This window comes from Theropithecus gelada, chromosome X (genome assembly GCF_003255815.1).
Source record: "Theropithecus gelada isolate Dixy chromosome X, Tgel_1.0, whole genome shotgun sequence".
In the NCBI taxonomy this organism is placed as follows: domain Eukaryota; kingdom Metazoa; phylum Chordata; class Mammalia; order Primates; family Cercopithecidae; genus Theropithecus; species Theropithecus gelada.
The window spans coordinates 138,743,044-138,763,239 of record NC_037689.1 but is presented as its reverse complement, the minus strand read 5'-3'; the positions used below and the strand labels follow the sequence as shown (position 1 = coordinate 138,763,239).

General features: G+C 38.3%; 1 pseudogene; it reads right to left on the bottom strand.

The window, feature by feature from the left end:
* Positions 1-18,977: 18,977 nt before the first annotated feature.
* LOC112615291 lies at positions 18,978-19,882 on the bottom strand (annotated as a pseudogene).
* Between the last annotated feature and the right edge of the window lie 314 nt (positions 19,883-20,196).

The window sequence follows — 20,196 nt, the reverse complement described above, 5'->3', positions numbered from 1 at the left end:
TTGGAAACATCTTACCTCATTACCTCGTGGATGCCTCTAGTTTCCTGGAAGGGACCTTGGAGGCCACTAATTCTAAGGCCTGGAGGTTGTAGGCTTGTTCCATTGACAAAAGTAAAAGGTGAAAGTATTGACAAAGAGTAAGATGTTGTAGGCACTTGTGAGGAGATAACCACAGGACAAAGGGAAGGTGGTTGGAGGATGGTTTTGGGTTTTAGTGCTTTACGATCTTGCTACTATGTATCAGGAAAAGTGTAGGTTTGCTTGATGCACTTGGAGCTGGGCCATCAACACTATGATCACCCTTGATCAAATTCAGTTGATTCAAGTTCTATATGAAAAGACCTTCTGAATGAAATGGGGGTCTTTTCTAGGCAGGGTTCTTATTATGCGTGGGGACCTTCTTACCATATGTTTATCTCCTCAGATTAGAAAACTACAGTTGAGATATGACTATTTTTCTTGTAGTTTGTTTTCATTTTGCTTTCCCTCTAGCTTTAGTAAAATCATTTTGAAAATCCTAATTTTTGACAACTTGGCCAAAATTAACAAGAAGATAGTTTTTTTTCTCATTGTTCTTTAGCCAGGAAGAAACTGGGGATAGCCTTTTCTTGAGATGGAGTATAAGAAACACAGAAGGGGCCGGGCATGGTGGCTCACACCTGTAATCCCAGCACATTGGGAGGCCAAGGTGGGCAGATCACCTGAGGTGGGGAGTTCAAGACCATCCTGGCCAACATGGCGAAACCCCGTCTCTACTAAAAATACAAAAATTAGCCAGGTGTGGTGGCATGTGCCTGTAATCCCAGTTACCTCAGAGGCTGAGGCAGGAGAATTACTTGAACCCGGGAGGCAGAGGTTTCAGTGAGCCGAGATTGCACCAGTGCACTCCAGCCTGGGTGACAGTGAGACTCCGTCTCAAAAAAAAAAAAAAAAAAAAAATGTAGGAAATACTTCTATTTCATTTTCTATGTTGTGAAAACCTAATGTTGAACTGGTCAACTGGGAAATTTGTTTTCTGCTCCTTTACTCCTCCTGAAAAATTTGATTTCAATTTCAAAACTGCTCCAAAGTGAAATGGCGCTCAGTAACCACCAATTATGGGCTCATCAAAAATACAACTTTCTAGTACTGATAACCATTCCCAAAAGAGAAAAGGTGTGAAAAGTGTAACATGTGCAGGTTCAGTATGAGAAAAATGTCCAAGTAAGATTTTCATGAGATCTTCCTGTGCCACTAAAAATATCACCTGCAATTCAAGGAACATAACTGGCTCCATGAGCTGAATCACTTTACCTGGCTAAGTCTCACCTTTCTCAGCTATAAAATGAAGGAGTAGGACCAGATCAGTGGTTCTGCACGTTGTAACTCCAAGATGCTTTTCAATCAACACTGAAGCTGGGTCCCAAGAACCCTTTGTATGATATAGGGATTCTCTCTTCCTTAAAGGTTTGACAGAACATGAGTAGAATATTGCCTGGATATGTGCATATACGTTTATGTGTGTGTGTGTTGGCATCTTTTCACAGGTAGATTTTTATCTGCTGATTTAATATATTTACTGGTTGTAGGTTTATTCAGGTTTTCAGTGTTTTTGTGACACACTTCTGAGAAGTTTTGCTAGGAAATTGTCCCTCTTATACATGTTTAAGTGTATACTGGCAGAAAGTTGTTCATAATATTCCTTTACACTTTTAAAATTTTATGAGTATATTTGTAGTTATGTTCATATTTTCACTTATAGTATGGTTTATTTGGCTTTTTTGTTTACCCTTTTAATCTGTATTTCCAGAGTTTTTATCTATTTGACTTTTTTAAAAAAACACACGTTTTGTATTATTGCTTCTATTATTTCTTTGTTTTTTTCTTTATTTCTGATTTTATATTTACGTACTCCTTTTCTACTTTATTTGCTTCTGTGCAGCTATTCTTTGTTTTAGGTTTTTGTGTAGCACATTTGGCTCCCTCGTTTTAAGCTTTTCATCTTTTCTGATGTATGCAGTTGGGTCTAAACCTTTCCCTGTCATTACTGCTTTGGCTGTGTGTCACAACTGTTGATATGAAATGTTTTCATTGTCATTCATTTCAAAATATGATTTAATTTCTTTAGCATAAATTATTATAAATATATTTTAATCTTTCTAAGTAATGAGGAATTAGTTTTCTTTTAGCTTTTTATATCTGTTATTTCATTTCTTTTCTTTTCTTTTTTTTATTGAGACGGAGTCTTGCTCTGTCACCCAGGCTGGAGTGCCATGGCGCAATCTGAGCTCACTGCAAGCTCCGCCTCCCGAGTTCACACCATTCTCCTGCCACAGCCTCCCGAGTAGCTGGGACTACAGGCGCCCGCCACCAGGCCCAGCTAATTTTTTTCTATTTTGAGTAGAGACGGGATTTTGCTGTGTTAGCCAGGATGGTCTCGACCTCCTGACCTCGTGATCTGCCCGCCTCTGCCTCCCATGGTGCTGGGATTACACGCATGGGCCACCATGCCCGGCCTCTGTTATTTCATTTCATCTCAAACCATATAGATAGTCCATATGATATTGATTGATATTTAAGATTTTCTTTGTGGATTACCACTATTATTTTTAAATTATATCTTAAGTTCTGGGATACATGTGCAGAATGTGCAGGTTGGTTACATAGGTATACAGATGCCATGGTGGTTTGCTGCACCCATCAGCCTGTCATCTACATTAGGTATTTCTCCTAATGCTATCCTTCCCCCAGCCCACACCCCCCCAACAGGCCCTGGTGTATGATGTGTTCCCTGTTTCCATGTGTTCTCATTGTTCAGCTCCCACTTATGAGTGCAGTGTTTGGTTTTCTGTTCTTGTGTTAGTTTGCTGAGAATGATGGTTTCCAGCTTCATCCATGTCCCTGCAAAGGACATGAACTAATCCTTTTTTATGGCTGCATAGTATTCCATGGTGTTTATGTGCCACAAAAAAAATGTGGTTAATTTTTTATTAAAGCCCCATCGGTGCTTTGAAAAAAAGTTTATTATCTACTTGCTAGGTGTGAGATTCTGTATGTCCATTAAATAAAACTTGCTAATTTTGATATACAAATGTTGTGTAGTCTTCGTATATATTACTAATTGATTCATTAGTTTCTGAGCAAGAGATATTAAAATCTTCCACCATGATCATGTATTTATGATTTTTCTCTGTATAATTCTAATATTTTTGGTGTTCCATATTTTGATGTTATGTGTTAGGTGCTGATAAATTCCCACTAGTATCTCTTTAGTATACATTTTAGCATTATCATATAACTAAAATGCTCTTTTGTCTAAATTCTATTTTGCTTAATATTGATATTCATATACCTATGGCATATTAATCCTGATTTGTTTTCTTCCATTCCTTTATCTTGAGCTTCCCAAGGTCTTTGCATTTTAATCATCTCTCTTATAAACAACATATGGCTACATGTTTTATATGCAATATAAGAGCATTGATTTTAACTGACAATCAAGGACATTTACATTTATTGTGAAGACAGATATATTTCAATATATTTCTACCATTTTCTTTCTGCATTTCTTTCTTTCTAGACTCTCTTTGCTTCAGTTTACCTCCCTCCTTTCTTGCATTCTATTTACTAATCTGCTCATCTTTGTTACCTCTTTCCTCCATTAGCATATAAAGAATACATTGCATTCATTTCAGTTTTCCTTTTTTTCACATTTTATTTCTAATGTTTTAGTCATCAACTTTGAGATATTAAAGAAGTGACTTAAACGCTAAACTTTACCAGTGCCTCTACTCCCCTTTTGCACAATAAAGTTCTTAGATCACTTTTTACAGAGATCATCCTCTTCCATTCTTAGATGTCTAGGATTTTAATTCCATTTTGTTTTATGCCCATCTAAAATTAGGCTACATTTATTGTTTTATGTAGCTCATACTTAAATTACCCACATATTTATCAACTTCTTTTTCACCATTGCTTGTTACATCTCAGTCCTTCCTCTGAGTGTAATTTTTATTTTAATTTAGTAGTTCCATTAACATTATAGCAAAACCTATAATCTGGTGACCTCTCAGTCTTTCTTTGTCTGAATGTATGTTCATTTTTACATTATAATCAGTCAGTTACAGATTGCTAAATTTACAATTACTTTCTTCCATTGCCTGAAGTAATGATTTCATTGTCTTTTGGCTTCTTTTATTGCTTTTGAGAAACTTACACCCATGTAATGGTCGATCACTTCTTTGTAGGTAAACTTCTCCCTCCCTTAGTAGCCCTTAGGATTGTTCCCCTGTTGTTGGTCTGCGGTTCCGCTATTGTATGTCTATGAGTAGTTTCAGGAAACTGTGAGTCATCTGGACTGGAGGCAAATTCTTTCAGGATGATTTCGTGTTTGCCAATGTCCAGGGATAAAGGCAGTTTATTTCCGATTTTATGCCAATTTCTTGGCTTGAGGTTTCCTGCATCGCACAGATGGAGTGTAGTTTCATATCCACATGTGTTATAGACCTAGAGCTTTGAATTTTTAGAAGAGATATTTTGACGTTTTTTTCCTACCCAGAGACGTGAAAACACAAAATTTCTCACTTGTCATATCCCTGGATTGTTAGGAGTCTTAATTTGTTGTTTCTTTTATTCCCCCATACCTCATCATTTAGCCAAAGATGTAAACCTTCAAGGTGCTTGTCTTTAAGCCAGTATTTTGCTTCAAATTATATTCCTCCATAAGCCAAAGGCCTAATCTGTTCTCAGATGGATGTCAAAAACTCCAATTCTTATATTACTGATACCCACAACCCCTTATCATTCTTATCCCTATAATAGTTATAGCATTAATATTAACTCATATACTTCTTACGTAGCCATTTTTTTCTTAATTTTGGAACCGGAAATTATGATCTCAACTACATACATGAAAGAATTTTTTTATATCTAGTTCAGCATTAACTAGGTGTTCATTGCAAGGGTAGTTTCAGTTCTCTTTATCTGCCATTTTGCTGCAGAAGACTAACTGTCTATTTTGGGTATTTGTTGTATTTGTCTTTCGAAATAGACTCACGCTTCTCTAGGCTAAAACTGGAGTTAAGACTTCATGGAGTGTGGTAGTAGGAGCATTCTAGGCAATAAGAAGAGAATGTTCAAAAGCGTGGAATTAAACACCCTATGCTGTTTTCTGGGAACAGTCCAGTGTAGTTTATCTTTTGGTTATGTGAGGGTACGTAAAGGAAGCTATGATAAGTGCCAGTGGTGATGATCATTTCATGTCATCATAAAGAATTTAGTTTTATTTTCAAACAAAATTGAAGCCATTGGAGAGTTTAAATAGTGGAATGTCATAATCAGATTTGTGTTCCAGGCCAATGGCTCCAATTTCTCAGGCTGATATGAGTATAAGTAAAAGTGGATGTGGGAAACCAATGAGAGGACCACAAGAGTTCAGGAAAGAGTGCATTTTAATCAGGCTATTTTGAGGAACACAATTTCATCTCTAGGTTTCTGGAGACTAGAGAAGACACTTTATAGACGCCTACACACATTTGTACACACTTAACCCACCACCATCTCCAAACTTTAAATAACGCTGGTATGTTTATGCAGTCAATAAGTGATTAATTATTGCTTAATTGACTCAGCAAGCCAGCTGCTATTCCATAGCCTCACCTGAGCTACAACATCAAGCTCTATGAATCATATTTATCTTCCCAATGTCATGAAAATAAAATGAAGTTTAAAATAAATAAAAGATAATGAAATTCCTGACTCTACCTAAGCCAGAAAAGCAACTGTATGCTTATCTGTGGGAATGGTGATTGTTTCACTCTAGAGATGCCAGCTCAGCTGTGTAGCTTTTCTGGCACATTATATCACTAAACCAATTGCTCGTATGGTCAGTTAGCCTCTTCTATCAGTGACTTAACAGGGGTTCCAGAATTCTCCCTCCCATCAATTTACTACAAGAACTAAAAAAAAAAAAAAAAAAAAAAAAACCCAAAACAAAACAAAAAAGTCCTTCGTTACATAAAAACTCATTGTCTTCCCAAAGTTACCCACAATGAATGATTTCTGTAGGAGCAAGGCTCCCTGTCAAGATCAGTCTGTTTTCTGAAACTCACTCCCATCTATCCTCTAGTGAATACCTTTCAGCATACACTCAGGCTTACCTGTCTCAGCCAATTCCCTAGGCTGTCTGATGGCACACAGATCTAGTGGTGTCTCACTGTGTTTTAAATTCTTCAAACAGCCACTGAAGACAAGTGGAGTCTACACTGTTTGGTTCACAAATCAAGAAAAGACGTATATAAATATACCCAGGTGGACACAACATGACATTTTCTTTCAAATATTCTGCACTTGTGGCCTGCCAAACATTTCAAGAGTATTTCTCTCCCTTATTTGGACAAAGTTCTTCTGCATAAATGAGCTGTGCTAAGAAGCCAATCCATAGAAATAAGAGATTGATAAGGGATTAAGAATGAGTAAACAGGCTACTCGTGATACTATCTATATGCTGTTTATTTAACTAAGAATAGTCTGATATTTTAAAATTTTTTAAGTCTGTTGAGAAGAAAGATACTCGTTCCTTTTATCATCCTTATTTATCCCACTCATGATTTCTAAGGTTCATAAATAATGCATCTTTTTTTTTATTTAGAATGATGACCTTGTTGCTTTTAGATATGGATACTGTGTCAGGAACAGGAAGGTCTTCTTAAGAATACTGCACCAGTAGTGCTGAGCTGTGATTTTCCTGGAAGAAAGAGCATGGCACACTCAGCTGGTAATGGCGATTGTGGAGAAAAGTCCAGTACCTGTGGGTCAATCTGTGGCAGTCTCTATTTTCAGTGGGAGCTGTGGCAATTGAAGTTGCAGATAAGATTGTATTAAATTTTATTGAATAAGACATTGCTAATGCAATGTTTAAATTAACTAATAAACCTTACATTTTATATACCACCTTCAAATGGTGTAATACAGTGCATTTGATAAATTTTCATTATTGCAAAAAATATGACAGCGTATTTAAATTTCATAATTTATTTCTCCATGACATATGGGAATTCACAAACACTTGAAGTAATATATAGTACGGTATATACTGTATGTACGGAGATTGTGGGCTGAGATGATGGGGTTTTCTAAATATATAATCATGTCATCTGCAAACAGAAACAATTTGATTTCCTCTCTTCCTATTTGAATGCACTTTATTTCTTTCTCTTGCCCAATTGCCTTGGCCAGAACTTGCAATACTATCTTGAATAGGAGTGGTGAGAGAGGGCTTCCTTGTCTTGTGCCTATTTTCAAAGGGAATGCTTCCAGCTTTTGCCCATTTGGTATGTTATTGGCTGTGGGTTTGCCATAAATAGCTCTTATTATTTTGAGATACGTTCCATCGATACCCAGTTTATGGAGAGTTTTTAGCATGAAGGGGTGTTGAATTTTATCAAAGGCCTTTTCTATATCTATTATGATAATCATGTGGTTTTTGTCATTGGTTCTGTTTGTGTGATGGATTACGTTTATTGATTTGCACATGTTGAACCAGCCTTGCATCCCAGGGATGAAGCCGACTTGATCGTGGTGGATAAGCTTTTTGATGTGCTGCTGGATTCAGTTTGCCAGTATTTTATTGAGGATTTTTGCATCGATGTTCGTCAGGGATATTGGCCTAAAATTTTCTTTTTTTGCTGTGTCTCTACCAGATTTTGGTATCAGACCGATGCTGGCCTTATAAAATGAGTGAGGGTGGAGCCCCTCTTTTTCTGTTGTTTGGAATAGTTTCAGAAGGAATGGTACCAGCTCCTATTTGTACCTCTGGTAGAATTTGGCTGTGAGTTCATCTGGTCCTGGGCTTTTTATGCTTGGTAGACTAATAATTACTGCCTCAGTTTCAGAACTTGTTATTGGTTTATTCAGGGTTTCGACTTCTTCCTGGTTTAGTCTTGGGAAGGTGTATATGTCCAGGAATTTATCCATTTCTTCTAGATTTTTTTTCTAGTTTATTTTTGTAGAGATGTTTATAGTATTCTCTGATGGTAGTTTGTATTTCTGTGGGAACAGTGGTGATATCCCCTTTATCAGTTTTGGTTTTTTTTTGTTTTTGTTTTTGTTTTTTTGGTGACTGAGTCTTGCTCTGTCATCCAGGCTGGAGTGCAGTGGCACAATCTTTGCTCACTTTAACCTCTGCCTCCCAGGTTCAAGCAATTCTTCTGCCTCAGCCTCCCAAGTATCTGGGATTACAGGCACCTGCCAACACGCCTGGCTAATTTTTGTGTTTTTAGTAGAGATGGGGTTTCACCATGTTGGCCAGGTTGGTCTTGAACTCCTGACCTCTGGTGTTCAGCCCACCTCGGCCTCCCAAAGTGCTAGGATTACAGGAATGAGCCACCATGCCCAGCCCCCTTTATCATTTTTTAAATTGTGTCTATTTGATTCTTCTCTCTTTTCTTCTTTATTTGTCTGGTCAGCAGTCTATCTATTAATCTTTTCAAAAAACCAGATCCTGGATCCATTGATTTTTTTTTTTTGAAGGGTTTTTCATGTCTCTATCTCCTTCAGTTCTGCTCTGGTCTTGGTTATTTCTTGTCTTCTGCTAGCTTTTAAATTTGTTTGCTCTTGCTTCTCTAGTTCTTTTAATTGTGATGTTAGGTGTCGATTTTAGATATTTCCCGCTTTCTTCTGCGGGCATTTAGTGCTGCAAATTTCCCTCTACACACTGCTTTAGCTGTGTCCCAGACATTCTGGTACGTTGTGTCTTTGTTCTCATTGGTTTCAAAGAACTTACTTATTTCTGCCTTAATTTCGTTACTTACCCAGTAGTCATTCAAGAGCAGGTTGTTCAGTTTCCATGTAGTTGTGTGGTTTTTCGTGAGTTTCTTAATCCTGAGTTCTAATTTGATTGCACTGTAGTCTGAGAGACTGTTTGTTATGATTTCCCTTCTTTTGCATTTGTTGAGGAGTGTTTTACTTCCAATTATGTGGTCAATTTTAGAATAAGTTCGATGTGGTGCTGAGAAGAATGTATATTCTGTTGATTGGGGGTGGAGAGTTCTGTAGATATCTCTTACGTCCGGTTGGTCCAGAGCTGAGTTCAAGTCCTGAATATCCTTGTTAATTCTCTGTCTTGTTGATCTGTCTAATATTGATGGTGGGGTCTTGTAGTCTCCCCCAATTATTATGTGAGAGTCTAAGTCTCTTTGTAAGTCTCTAAGGACTTGCTTTATGAATCTGGATGCTCCTGTATTGGGTGCATATATATTTAGGATAGTTAGCTCTTCTTGTTGAATTGATCACTTTGCCATTATGTAATGCCCTTGTCTTTTTTGATCTTTGTTGGTTTAAAGTCTGTTTTATCAGAGACTAGGATTGTAACCCCCGCTTTTATTTATTTATTTATTTATTTATTTATTTATTTATTTATTGAGATGGAGCCTCACTCTGTCACCCAGGCTGGAGTGCAGTGGCACAATCTCAGCTCACTGCAACCTCTGCCTCCTGGGTTCAAGAGATTCTCCTGCCTCAGCCTCCCAAGTAACTGGGATTATAGGCACCTGCCACCACCCTTGGCTAATTTTTGTATTTTTAGTACAGACGGGGTTTCGCCATGTTGGCCAGGCTGGTCTCAAACTGCTGTCCTTAGGTGATTCCCACGCCTCAGCCTCCCAAAGTACTGGGGTTGCAGGCGTGAGCCACCTTGCCTGGCCAATGACTAATCTTGAACTGTGTGTGTGTGTGTGTGTGTGTGTGTGTGTGTGTGCGCGCTCCGCTGTGTGTGCTAATGGCCCTTTAATGCCATTAAGCCATTTCTTTTATTAATAATAATTTATTAATTAATTCAGTTCTTAGCAGCTTCCTTGGGCTGGAGTGCCATCCACATAGACTGAGAATGGAATATTTTCCCTACTTTTGAGCAACTCTCAAGACGTCAAAGTAGAATGAATAGAACAATGATTATAGTTGAGTACAATTCGAATCCTCAATTTGGCATGAAAATAGGTTAACATTTTGTTTAACTGGTAGCTGATTGCTCAGATTCTCTTCAGTAACTGCATACTTTTATTTTCTGCCTCATAAAAATGCAAAAAGTAAAAATAAAAATTACATTCAGCATCTAGATACCAACTATCACTAGGCCTCTTCCAGTTTACTGTCCTACAGAATTCCAGGCTTGAAAATCAGAGTATTTAATATAATCCCTACTTCATGACAGCAAGTTGCTTAGTGGGAGGAAGATTGGATTGGGAATGGGGCAATCTGGCCTAGCTTCCTGACCATTTATTGAGTCTCTATTTGTTTTTCTTTGAATGGATTACCACTATCTTAGGTCTGAGTGTGGGCTCAGACTTAATTCACAAAGGATTTATTGAGTGCTTACTATTTACATGGATTTTTAATAGAAAATGATATCAACAATGATATTTCACCTGATACTCTGTTGCTGGATTATTTTATAAGTGTAAAATATGCTTTTCACAAGGAAATGATCAGAATTTCATCCAGAAAATGTTTAAAATAAGAAAACAGTCATTTTTTTTCCCCTTCAGGCAAGATTGAAGAACCCGTGTTTGTTGACTACCATGTAATCTGTGCCAAAAGTTCCACTGATAACACTAATATTAGTTACCAATTAGTTGATAATTAAGGTGTTAACTGATTATTAGGGAGTTGGTTGATAATAGGTCAAGTTTTTAATACTCCTAACACACTGGCATTGTTGAAGGGTGGAAAGTAGATGAAACAACATGATACTGTCTACAACACACCACTCTACAACATTCTACTCTCTTGCATTCCCGGACCCATTCGTTCATTGTTTAGAAATGGAGAATGTGTGATTTTTCAGGGTTGAGGAACAATTGGACATAAGCCTTTTCCCTATTGGTTTCACACTGCAGCTGCCTTGGCATATTTCCTTTAAGGTCTATCAAAAAAGGAAAAGGAAAAAAAGCAAAGAAAGAGGAGATGCTAAATCTTGTCCTAGAAGAAATAGGCCTGGCTGGAAAACAAAAACAAACAAACAAACAAACAAACAACAACAAAATCACGCTGACAATTTCTATTTTTTCATAGCTTTAATTCAAATCCACAAAGCATCACATTCCCTAGTACCAGTTACTGAGGCAATTTAGTCAACAGGTTGACAGGGACATCTGTAAGGATGCCATCACAGCCAGCAAAGGAAGGTATTTTTGAAGCCAGCTGAATAACAAAATTGATTTTACACTGCTTCATCTAATGGTGAAACCAACATTTAACCATGCCTAAGCAATGTCTAACACAGTGTAACTTTGGAGGGAGAGAGAAAACAAAGAGAAAGGAGCAGTGGGTCTCTTTGAACAAAGATAGGACAATTAACAAAGACTCAGCTAGTTTGTGACAAGATATAGGGAAGGTTTTTGATATGGTTTGACTGTGTGTCCCCACCCAAATCTCATCTCAAATTGTAATCCCCATGTATCAAGGAAGGAACCTTCTTGTAAAGGATTGAATCATGGGGACATTTTCCCCCATGCTGTTCTCTTGATAATGAGTGAGTTCTCATGGAGGCTGGTGGCTTTAAAGTGTGGCACTTCCATGTGTGCTCTCTCTCTCTCCTGCTGCCATGTAAGATGAGTCTTGCTTCGCCTTTGCCTTCTACCATGATTCTAAGGTTCCTGAGGCCTCCCCAGCCATGTGGATCTGTGAGTCATTAAACTTATTTTATTTATAAATTACCTAGTCTCAGATAGTATCTTTATACAGTGTGAAAATGAACTAATACAGATTCCTAATATTTATGCCTTTTTATTTGTATTCAGGTGATTCCTTCTTGTTCTAGTGTTAGGGCATGTCAATTACTTAACTAATTAATTTAGCAAATACTTATTTTATGTATTTGAATCACACATAAGAAAGAAAAAAATGTATAGTCTCAGGAACAGAATCAGGCAATAAACAATATATATAAGTAAAACAAATAGTATTTTAGAAGAGTCAAAGTGTTATAGAGAAAAAAAAAAGCAGGGGAGGGCAATAGGGAGGAATAAATGGGCAGTGTCAGATGGAAAGAAAAGGTAGCAAGTTTTTTTTTTTTTTTTTTTGGTAGGGGGTTTTGGGGAACAGAGTCTCACTCTGTCACCCAGGCCGGAGTGCAATGGTGCGATCTCGGTTCACTGCAATCTCTGCCTTCCGGGTTCAAGCAATTCTCCTGCCTCAGCCTCCAGAGTAGCTGGGACTACAGACATGCGCCACCATGCCCAGCTGTTTTTTGGTTTTTTTTGTTTTTTTTTTGTATTTTCAGTAGAGATGGGGTTTCACCATGTTGGCCAGGCTGGTCTCAAACTCCTGACCTCAAGTGATCCAGCCACCTCGGCATCCCAAAGTGCTGGGATTACAGGCATGAGCCACCACGCCCTGCCAGGTGGTAAGTTTGAAATGCTATCACTCTGAGTGAGATCTCAAGCCAAAAATTATGTTTTAGCAGAGGAATGCCAAGATCTGATTTCTGTTTCAACAAGATCACCCTGGTGGATGTGTCAAGAACAGACCTATGAGGCCAAGTTTGTAAACAAGGAGACTCTTAGCACCCTGGTTGATGTGTCAAGAACAGACTTATGAGACCAAGTTTGTAAACAGGGAAATGCTTAGAATAATCAAGACAGGAGAATATGTGTCTTGGATTGAGTCTGTAGCAATGGGAGTGGTTGAGAAGTGGAGTCATTCTGTATATATGTTAAAGATATTACTCAGAGCATTTCTGGACGGTTTTAAGATTGAGAGGACAGAGAAATCAAGGGTGACTCCAGAAATTTTGAGTTGAGCAACTAGAAGGATGGAATTAACAGTAACTCAGAACTTAAAAGGAACAGAAAATTATGAGAAGAAGAAAAAATCTGGAATGCAGTTGGCTACATAATGGTATTGCAATACTTGTTAGCCAAGTGAAGATCTTGATTTGGTAATTAAATATATGAGTGTGAAGTAGAGAGGATAGCTTAGAATGAGTGTAAAAATTGGGAAGTCATCAGCTAATAGATCGTGTAGTCCTAAGGTGCATGGCACCACCTAGAAGGTGAGTGTAGATTTTTTAAAAGTTCAAAGACTGAGCCCTGTGGCATAACAACATTACGAGTCTGGGAAGATGAGAATGAACTAGCAAGGAAGACTGAGAAGGAGTGGCCAGTGGAGTGGAAGGAAAATTAGAAGTATGATGTCAGCAGCCAAATGAAGGAAGTTTTTGAGAAAAAGGGAGTCATCCACTATTTCAAATGCTGCTATATGTTAAATAAGATGAGGATGGAGGATTTGCCACTGGATGTAACAGTGTGAAGATGATTCCTGGCATTCATAAAAGTAGTTGTGGTGGAATGGTAGAGTCAAAAGACTAATTGGAGTGAGATCAAGAACAAATGGAAGGGGAAGAATCGAACGAAGACAGTAAGTAGACAACTTTGACAAACCAGTACTAGTATCCTCCGATAGACAAAGGCCTTCTTAAGCAACCACCTATTCTTTCTTTGTACTTGCAAACAAAAGGAAATGGAGTCTTGACTTGGGAACTTTATTTTATTTGAGACGGAGTTTTGCTCTTGTTGCCCAGGCTGGAGTGCAATGGCGCGATCTCGGCTCACCGCAACCTCTTCCTCCTAGGTTAAAGCGATTCTCCTGCCTCAGCCTCCCGAGTAGCTGGGATTACAAGTATGCGGCACCACACCCAGCTAATTTTGTACTTTTAGTGGAGAGGGGGTTTCTCCATGTTGGTCAGGCTGCTCTCAATCTCTCGGCCTCAGGTGATCCGCCCGCCTTGGCCTTCCAAAGTGCTGGGATTACAGGCGTGAGCCACTGCGCCCGGCGACTTGGGAACTTTTTTTTATAGGAGAGACAGAAGCAGGGAGAAGAAATTTGGAATGGAATTCAGCAGGAGGTTCTGAAATTCAGATGAGACACTGTGTTATTGGGATCTTTCAGTGTGCAAGGAACAGAGGTGTGTTCAGGTTGACTGAGTTCAAAAGTGTTAATTGGAAAGATACACAGACAAGCGGAGGACAGGAGAGAGTCTCCAAGAAGAAACCCAGTTTTACTCCTATCCCCTCACCAACATATGTTCATTGCTCCCTATTGTAGCAACTCTACCACATTCCTGACTCAGCATTTCTGTTTATCTGCTTCTTCTGTTCTAGTTTCATTATTGCCCACTGATTTCTCTGTAGTCTCCTCTCATGTCATGACTTCTGAATAATCCTGGATTCTACTGCCTCATTCTCCTACTTCTTGTTTTGTCTCATTCTGTTTCTGCTCTTTTGTGTATCTCCAAATTAAAATTCCCCAAGAGAGAGATGATTAGATTGGTTTAGTTCTTGTTCTCTATACAGCTGGCCCTAATCCCTGGTTAGTTGTGGTCAGGATATTAGACTCATGCGGTTCCTGTTTGTAAAGACATAATCGTGGGAGTAGTGTCATGGGTGTTGATAGACATTCAGAACTTTACAAACTCCTCCTGAATACATTTGTTGAGAGTAGAATAAGTTGAAAAGTATCATAAATACAAGTAAAAGATGGATAAAAATAGACTTCAAATTTAATTTTTTAAGACTTTTTATTGAGAAGAAAAACATCTATAATACATCTTTGAATTATATACAGACAAGCATGAATGCTGAGGTAGAACATGTTCAGGTATACTCTATACATAGGAATTTACCTCACCAGTATAAATGCATATAGGTGCATTTCACTACTTAGCCTTTCTGAGATGCTAATCATACCTAATTCATGGGGAAGGAAGTGCCTAATTCAAAGACATAAATCCCCAGTGATGACATTTCAGTTACCAATGTAGGGCTTTTTTGTTACCATCTTCAGATGACATCTACTTACTCTATACATGCAGATTCCAGAGATCCCAGAAAAAATTTAATTTGTCTTCTTAGTGACATTAGACCTTTAAAAATAGTAAGCAATTTCTGCTGGCAGTTCTACCACATGCATCCTTACTTTTCAGCACTTAAAACCTCTATCAATTCACCCTGGATGTCTTGCTTATAAATGTTTCTAAGGTGTAGAGTACAGCTCCCAGCTGAATCATAAATTCTTCTAGGGCAAGTTCCACATCTTTAACTTCTTTTGTGTTTGCTTCTAGCATTTAGTAGTATTTAGTGGAGTACTCTTCACACACACCATGAATTTTTTTTTTTTTTTTGGACTTCATATATCCACGACGACTTTCAGGCACACCTGCAAAAGGGAGCCTTTTATTGTAATGGAAAGTGGAGTTGCCAACAAATTCTTTATAGAAAATGAATTTTCCTTTAATTTAGGAATGTATATACAAAATCAAAGGAGACTTGGCTTAGTTGGTTATCTACCATAACCATTAAGTCTATATTTTTCTGGATTTATTTTTTTTACATATAATTCTTACTCTACAGAAAACTAAAGTATGAGTTATCCTCCAACATGTGGAAAAACAAACAAAAAATCAGCCCAAGTATGTGTTAAATGTCGTTGAGTTGATTTGTTTTTCCCAGCTGCATGAGGATATTAGGGATGACATCACTGTGTGTATACAATATATTTCAAACCCCTATTTGGAATGCAGTGACAGTTCTATTGCTATAAAAGTATTATACTACTAAATAATTAACTAGGAAATTATGAAAAAACATAATGGAGAATAAAAGACAATTGCATAAGCATTTATCACAACAAAATAGTCTTTTATGGTTGATTGTTTCTTTTTCTATGACTGAAGAACAAAATATCAATTATGGGCAGATGGCCATTAGCATAATCCATAATGCTCTCAGAAGACAAAACAATGCTTTGTATCTATCACCTTTGATTAGTAGCATAATGTTTTATTAGAGTCTGTACAAATAACAATGAGTAACAGAATATGGGCTTTGACAAAGCAACAGTTTGCTCTTAAATAGCGGCATTTCTGTTTGGAAATAAAAGAAAGGTAGAAAATATTGTACAAATCCAAATTGTATCAAGACGATGGATTTCCTGATTTCCTCAAACTAAGGGCACACACTCGGTATACAGCAATCCATTAAAATAAATAATTAACAATTCCATGAAAATCTTCTTTAACCAATAAAGCAATTTAGATGTTTTAACATAAAATCAAATGGTGTAAGGGGTGTATCCCCAGCCTAAGTGTTTGAAGGAAAGTTTAGACTGTCAGACTTGTCTTAGATTTCACCTAATGGGCCTTTGACAGCCTTGACTGTGATTTCCTTAACCTCCATCACCACCTACTCTATTTCCACCAGGAGAAAAAGAAAACGAAAGTTACAGACAACAAAGCATTAGGGACCTCCATTCTCAATATTTAAAATGTTTCTGTGGCTTAGATTGGCTGAATCATAACTAAAAGTAAATTCAGGTGAACATCTTCCTTAAATAAAATCTCTGTAGGAAGAATAGACAAAGGGTATTAAAGATGACACTGAAAGTTCTTTAATTCCACTGGAGTACAAAAGTTACAATTACTTTTTTTTCAAACAAAAAAGTTTTAATGAAAAAGAAAAGACATTAACAATTTTTTTAAACAGGAAGGTTTGGGCATGGAGCTGGTTGATCTTAAAAATCCTATTCCATTCATTCATATCAAGCTATCCAAACCCAGTAACTGGAAAGGTCCCATGATGCTGGGCTCTAAACATCGAACCCAAAGACTAGAATTATAGAATTATCTGGTATTTTCCCTTTCCTGAAAATTCCTTCTTCAACTGGGGTCTATGGGGCTCAAGAGCCATGTTTATGAACCAAAATTCAGGAAACATATTCTGGTACAGGGACAATGGATGGTGTGAAAAATATCCAGGATATCCAGCTATTGAAACTGCAGTCCTCCCAATGACTCTAATACTCAAGGGATTAAAAGCACAGCCCCAGAAGTTTTAGACACAAAAATAGTAACATTTTTATCATACTTTAAGTTCTGAGGTACATATGCAGAACGTGCAGGTTTTTTACGTAGGTATACATGTGCCATGGTGATTTGCTGCACCCATCAACCTGTCATCTACATTAGATATTTCTCCTAATGCTATCCCTCCCCTAGCCCCCCACCCCCCCAACAGGCCCAAGTGTGTGATGTTCCCCTCGCTGTGTCCATGTGTTCTCATTGTTCAACTCCCACTTATGAGTGAGAACATGTGGTGTTTGGTTTTCTGTTCTTGTGTTAGTTTGCTGAGAATGATGGTTTCCAGTTTCATCCATGTCCCTGCAAAGGACATGAACTCATCCTTTTTATGGCTGCATAGTATTCTGTGGTGTACATGCGCCACATTTTCTTTATCCGGTTTATCATTGATGGCCATTTGGGTTGGTCCCACATCTTTGCTATTGTGAATAGTGCCACAATAAACATACGTGTGCATGTGTCTTTATAGTAGAATGATTTATAGTCCTTTGGGTATATACCCAGTAATGGAATTGCTGGGTCAAATGGTATTTCTGGTTCTAGATCCTTGAGGAATCGCCACACTGTATTCCACAATGGTTGAACTAATTTTACACTCCCACCAACAGTGTAAAAGCGTCCCTATTTCTCCACATCCTCTCCAGCATCTGTTGTTTCCTGACTTTTTAATGATCACCATTCAAACTGGTATGAGATGATATCTCATTGTGGTTTTGATTTACATTTGTCTAATGACCAGTGATGATGAGCTTTTTTTCATGTTTGTTGGCTGCATAAATGTCTTCTTTTTAGAAGCGTCTGTTCATATCCTTCGCCCACTTTTTGATGGGGTTGTTTTTTTCTTGTAAATTTGCTTACTGAGTGGGCAAAAACTGGAAGCATTCCCTCTGAAAACTGGCACAAGACAAAGATGCCCTGCCCTCTCTCACCACTCCTATTCAACATAGCATTAGAATTTCTGGCCAGGGCAATCGGGCAAGAGAAAGAAATAAAGCATATTCAAATAGGAAGAGAGGAAGTCAAATTGTCTTTACAGATGACATGCTTGTATATTTAGAAAACCCCATCATCTCAGCCCAAAATCTCCTTAAGCTGATAAACAACTTCAGCAAAGTCTCAGGATACAAAATCAATGTGCAAAAATCACAGGCATTCCTGTACACTAATAATAGATAAACAGAAAGCCAAATCATGAGTGAATTCCCTATAACAATTGCTACAAAGAGAATAAAATACCTAGGAATACAACTTACAAGGGCTGTGAAGGACCTCTTCAAGGAGAACTACAAGCCACTGCTCAAGGAAATTAGAGAGGGTACAAACAAATGGGAAAATATTCCATGCTCATGGATAGGAAGAATCAATATCGTGAAAATGGTCATACTGCCCAAAGTAATTTATAGATTCAGTGCTATCCCCATCAAGCTACCATTGACTTTCTTTACAGAATTAGAAAAACTACTTTAAATTCCCTGTGGAACCAAAAGAGTGCCCATATAGCCAAGACAATCCTAAGCAAACAGAACAAAGCTGGAGGCATCATGCTACCTGACTTCAAACTATACTACAAGGCTACAGTAACCAAAACAGCCTGATACTGGTACCAAAACAGATACGTAGACCAATGGAACAGAACAGAGGCCTCAGAAATAACACCACACACCTACAACCACTCGATCTTTGACAAACCTGACAAAAACAAGCAATGGGGAAAGGATTCCCTATTTAATAAATGGTGTTGGGAAAACTGGCTAGCCATATGCAGAACACTGAAACTGGATCCCTTCCTTACACTTTATACAAAAATTAACTCATGATGGATTAAAGACTTAAACCTAAGACCTAAAGTCATAAAATCCCTAGAAGAAAACCTAGGCAATACCATTCAGGATGTAGGTATGGGCAAAGACTTCTTGATTGTTACAGCAAAAGCAATAGCAACAAAAGCCAAAATTGACAAATGGGATCTGATTACACTAAAGAGCTTCTGCACAGCAAAGGAAGCTATCATCAGAGTGAAAAGGCAACCTACAGAATGGGAGAAAATTTTTATAATCTATCCATCTGACAAAAGACTAATATCCAGAATCTACAAAGAACTTAAAGAAATTTGGCTCCTGCTTTTACTGCTACGACTACACCCTTCAGTATTCCCATTGTATTGGCTAGAATGTGTGTCTGAGCTCCGCCCTCTGTCCCTGTTCCTGGTCTTTTCTTCTCTTGCCTCCCTCCTGCTTGAGGACTTGTGCTCGTGCTTGGGTTTCTCTTTCTCCAGGTCCCTCTCTAGGTCCTCTGCTCCACCAGAGTAGGCAGTCCTCGCCTTGGAGAGCTTTGGCCCCTCCCTGGGCTCTGACTTCTGAGCTGTCTCTGAGTTCTTACTGCTGTGCTTCTCAGAGCCAGGGTCATCCTTTTCTTTCACCATCTTGCTTCTGGGTGATGATAGAGGATGGTTGCTCTGCCTGTACCTCCTGGTCAGTTTTCTCTTTTTCTTTCTTTTTTTTTTTTTTTCTTTTTGTCATTTTTGTGCTTTTTTGTTGGTTTTTCATTTTCAGAGCTCTCAGACAAACTTGGTGAGGGGGTACGCCCCACAGCCCTTCTCCTGGAGCTTTTTGGTCACATCATCCATTTCTTCTGAGTCTTTAGGAGTCCTATAGTTAGACACATGATCCACTCGGATAGTTCTTCCTTTCATCTTGATCCCATTAAAATTGTCAATGGCCAGAATTGTGCTCCTCTGGCCTTTATAGCAGAGGAAACAGAATCCTTTGGATTTCCCAGTCTTCTTGTCCCGCATGAGATTAATGTTAACAATCTCCCATATTGTGAGAACACACAGACAATGTCCCCTTCAGTCAGTTCATAAGGAAGCCCTCCTAGGAAGATCCAGGTGCTGTCCTTGTACTCAGATTGCCAGGAAACCTTATCGACCACCCCAAGCTGGACCTCTCGCTCATTCAGTTTGTTGATCGGCTTCATCTTAGTTAAAGGGTTCATCTCTGCGGGCTCGCACTCAACTTTCAGGTATCAGAACAATCACTTTTATAACCTGTATGAAATAGAGTAAAGCACCAGCAAACCTGCAAGAGGACAAGTTTTAACTGTAACTGTGTCAGTTCAGGAGATGACTGATGGTCAGGAAAACAGAAAAGTATCTATGGGGTGAGGGGGCATAGGGACTCTAAGTAACAGGGGAGAGTCTTTTGGGCAGAACTCAGCAGAAATTGTTCCTTTCTCCTACTTATATCCAACAGGGTAGCCATATTGCACATATATTTTCCAGCAAATGTATTTTGCAGACAGCATTACCA